We start from the raw sequence: 5,190 nt of genomic DNA on the forward strand, positions 1-5,190 counted from the left end.
GCAACACATCGCTATGTTGCAGATATGAAAGTGTTGAAACATTGACCAATCCTCAAAAATGTGGTACAGTATCAGCATTTTTCTGTTGACACAAAAAGCATTTTTGTCTTCAATTGTTTTAGTTCATTGTAACCAACAGAATGTTTCTAACATTATCATTATCTTCAGTGCAGCTGTGCAAGGCTGGTGGGAGCAATTTAAACAATTTGATAAAGGTACAAGAAATATATAAAGGAAATCAGCACCCTTACTGATTCAACATTGAGAAACTGCATATCATCGCTGAGTCAGTGTTTCAGAGTGGAGACGTACCAAGAGGTACACGGCTCCGTTACTCATGTATGAGCATAGGTGTTTATCAGGACCAGACAGAAAAACATTTAAATGTGAAGGTACATTTAACCGAACCCTATGATTATGCACTTAAAGCTAAAATATAACACATTCCCATCCAGCACAGACAAGCCCCCCACCAACCTCCTCCTTACTGTGTGGCACATACACCGTCTGCCTCATTCCTTCTGCGACCTGCATATCATTGCTTGTGTTCTTTGATTGCAAACAAGTGCAACAACTTGGCACATTCTGCTGAGACATTAACTCTGTAAAGATAAAAAGATCTACACTGTAGTGATACATTGTCATTAAGCCAATAGTGAGCAGGAGGCTACACTGTAACAATGAAAAGGCGGTGAAGACTCAAAATTTCAAGGCAACTTATTGCACTCAATTTTTTAGTTTTGAGGCTAACTCAAATTCCTAAGTTTTGAAAAAAAACACCACTTTCCACAAACAAAGCCACTTCAATTTGTGTACATGTACATCTGTTGACCAATTTCAACATTCATCACCATCAAGAGATGCAATTTTATGTTCCAGAGTCTCAGCTTCTACATACTCTTCCCCATCATTGTTTATTGAACCACTTTTTGCCTCTACCTCATTAAAGTAATTTGATGGCTGGTCATTGATATAAGTGTCAAAGGCTAAGGTTTCATTTTCAGCAATTTCAGGACAATGCACAGTCTGTTGATTTTTTAAATGATGTCCCAGGTGAGTGAAAAAACTGTGAGCAGTGAGCTCCTCTTCCGTGTCGTAGTCTACGGCTCAATAGATCTTGTTGACTTGAGCTGAGAAAACCGCCGAACCCACACACACAGGATAACTGCAAGGACAGTGAGAAATAAAAGGCAACTTAGTTAATTTACTTTTAATGGATCTATACAACAAAATATTCTCACACACTTTAGCAGTGTACTGTGCACAACCCAGAGATTCTCACAAGTCTCTGAGCTAGAGTCCAAGTCAAGTCTCTCGTGGTTATAACAAATGTTGTATCACCCGCTGCGTTCAATCCAGGCTGCTTATAAAACTGCGTAGCTATAAGGAATTCTGTAACTGTAACCTGTTTTTCACTTACAGAGCACAACCATGTGATGTAAAGTGCAATACAATTAATTACATTTTATTAACTATTGTAAGTCAACACCAACCGTAGACTCTCAAACCCAGTGTAACGTTAACTAAATAAAACAGTAACATTACATGATCAACAATAAACCTAGTGACCTGTTTTTCACTTACAGAGAGCCCAATGTAGCCTAATAAATCTACAATTAATGGCAGCTATATTCCTGTAAGTTCACACACCACAGACTCTCAAACCAGTGTAATGTTAACTAAATAAAACTGTAACATTACCAACAATAAGCCTGTAACCTGTTTGCAGCCAGCAGGACGAAAATAATTACGTTAATCGACTGACACAAGTTTGGCAAGTAAACAAATGCTCATTAATCTTTTCATAACGAACGACAGTCGGAGTATGTTAAACGTCCGGTAAGTCTTAGCTAAAGCAAGAAGCAAGCTAACGTTAGATGGCCAATGCTGAGCTAAACATGTTTACTAACTTCAGGTTACTAACCTATTTTGCGTTCAGCACTTCTTTGTTTGGGCCTTCTTGTATGAAGTTTTAAAGCCAAAGTTTATGATGAATGGCACAGCAGCCGTGTGGCCGCGCGTAGCCGATACTAAGCGTTTCATAGGCAGGTAATATATAATGGAGGCAGAGGAGCAAGATCAGACGTTTCCTAAAAATAAACATTGTTCACGAGCCCTGCACCTCGAGTCCGAGTTGAATCTGAAGTACTTTGAGGACGAGTCTCAAATCGAGTCTGAAGTCAATGTGTGTGTAAGTCGGACTCGAGTCCGAGTCTCAAACTCGATTCCCTGTCTCTGGCACGATCACAATGCCTTCTATTTAGGCTGTGTATATACTGTATTTCATTAAACTGTGATTTGAAAATTAAACTCTGCAGCAAAACAAACACACACACCTTACCTTTTCTAGTGTGTTGCACGTTCCCATGCACTGTATTTACTATCTCTCTCGCACTCACTGGCTACTGGCTTGCGGACTTCAAGACTTCTTATTTCTCATTTGCAATTTTTAATTCAATACACTTTTTGTGTACATCAACTTACAGTCTGCTAGCTGTCTGTTCTGTGTTTTTCCTGAAAAAAACAAAACAGCTTTGCCTCTGAAAATTGGAAATAAACATAGCGACTCTGCATGTGAACATACCTATCTAGCACACGAGAGGGGGTTGTGGTTGGTGGAAACTCAGTACACCTTTCCCAATGAGACTGACCACAGAGCAGCACCAGCTTCACAGGACAACAGCTGTAAGAATTTAGCATTTGGAGATAAACAAATTAGTTGTTATACATTTTGTGAGGAATATGCAGGGTCAACGTTGAATGTAAAAATGCACAAATGCACTGTGTAGGGGCATATGCGGGTATATACACACCATAGACTGTGTAAAAAAAAAGGTATACACTCGCACAGTTGTCAGTTTATTAAGTTCACCAAGAACTAATTCAGTGTAATACAGCTCTGAAATAAATCCTTCCTTCATGAGGATTATAATGAGTTTTTAACGGAGTCTTTTTGAGTCATGGTATAATTTACACTGAGAAGTGTTCCAAATATTTAGTCCATCCTATACGTGTATAAAAAAAGTACATTTGACAAAATGTTAAGAACACCTCTCAGTATAACCCCATGGTTAACTAGCACCATAAACAGCCTTCAAATTGACCATTAAAATAATTTAATACCTCTGTCAAACAGATTTAATAAACTTACCACCACAATACCTATCAAAGAAAGGTTTTAATGCAGAGCCATTGTATTGCATTAGTTTTGTCTATGTGTACTTAATCAATTCCAAAGAGTGTGTAATATAACTAGCAAATGCCTTGACAAAATGGTGGGTGGGGCACACTTAAATACATTTATGGGAAATCCTGTAGGGTAATGTTATATGGCCATAAAAAATAAATTATCAGTATTTATTTTGATGTAATACATAAACGAATGGTGGAAAACGTGGTTCAAAGTTCTCTGACAATCAGCTGTTTCGTTGTTTACATGCCCAATGCACTTCTGAACCATGCATAGCGATGCAGTCCATATAGGCATGGAATTTATCAAACCATTGTTTACCATGCTAACATTAGCTGACTACTTAGTTAGTTACAGTGTAACATTAAGCACATGATTTAACAAAAAAACATGTGACTGCAAAACCAGACTTTCAATACTATATTCATATTCAAACAAAACTCACCTTTTTGACTTCAGGTTCACTTGAAGAAAACAGGAGAGCTGTCCTGGTATGTCCAACACTGACCTGTGGTTGAAAACCCCTGCAGGACTGCTTATGAAACCCCATTCTTAGCACCACTTGAGTTGGCTCAGCTCCAACTACAATTTCAAAGTTGTGCCACCATAAATTTTGCATTGAGACCAACTTTATACAAGAAATGTAATAAAGTTAGTTGAAGAAACTATTTTAACAAAGTTTACAATGCCATTAAGTATTTTTTGTTCAGTTTAATCAAAAATCTAATTAAGATGAGCAATTTCAAGTTTTCATTTTTACAGTGTACAGGACATTTCAGTGGCATTTATTAGAGTAAACTAAATTGCCAAAATCATTAAAATGCAACCAGTCCCTGAGCTAATTGCTCAGAAATGTCTTTGATAGTTTCACATATGACACCCAGATGCCTGTTTAGTTGCACATCTGCAAAACAGAATTCAGGAAGTGATCAGTTCGATGAATTAAGAAACAGTGAGATCGCAGAGATGGCCATAATGTAAATCAAAAACTGTCATTGACCTTTAATATTAACCAGTACCACAGCCATTATTTTCAGCATTTGCCTTGGTTACAGTATATGGAAATGATCAAAACTTCCATGGATTTAGCAGTCTGGTGCTCCCTGTTTAACCACTTCTGGTTTCCCTAATCCTATTCCGCTGTACCTCAAAATACCCTCAGACAGACAGAGAGAGCACTGTGTCGAAGATCTGCATGACTTCTACTTTGCCAGGCTTGTTTGCTGTCAGAAAGAGCCCAGGCTGATTATTCACATCCTTTAGGTCTGCTGAGAGGGACCAGGCGTTGTGGTTGAAAGTAGGGACGAATGTAAGGAAGTGGTTTAGGTTATTGAGGGTACCGCTTTTTTTCCTGTGTGTGGCGTATTTCATGAAAATACTGTCAGTGAGCCATAGGAACGAAAACCGTTGGCACAGCTTTTGACTTGAAAAACAAAATTCCTGACCTCTCCATGAGACAAGGGTTTGATTTCCAGTCATCACCGCAACAAGATCAACAAACCTTTGAGGTTTCAGGACCCAGCAGATTCCCCCTACTTGTGTCCTGGGGTATAGAGGTTTCAACACAACAGTCAGCATACCACTGTTCACAAAAGGAGTTGAGGATTGAGAAATGCTGTGAGCTGACAGTGTTTTGAACTCAACACCGAAGAAAAATACTGGGTGTACTACAGTGACGGATGGGAGCTGGACTATGTCATTAGTACTTCGCTGTCCCACACACAGACACACAAAGACATACATACATTTTAGTTGTCCCTTTCAGGTTGCTCCCCCACCCTCCCAGCTGTTTTACTGAATAATAAACCCCCAAACTCCAACTGCATAACCCGCTGCTAAAACTAAATTCCCTTTAAACCTCCACTAGCTGTTTTACACACCCAAATTGGTATTTGTGCAGCACACACATAATTGCACGTTTGGTTGGTAAATCAAGAACTCTGGCAAGCCCTGGGCTCTGAAGGCGTCCCTCAAACTATAGCCTTGGGATAGTTATTAAT

The sequence above is a fragment of the Micropterus dolomieu genome, linkage group LG03 (assembly GCF_021292245.1).
Source record: "Micropterus dolomieu isolate WLL.071019.BEF.003 ecotype Adirondacks linkage group LG03, ASM2129224v1, whole genome shotgun sequence".
Lineage (NCBI taxonomy): Eukaryota > Metazoa > Chordata > Actinopteri > Centrarchiformes > Centrarchidae > Micropterus > Micropterus dolomieu.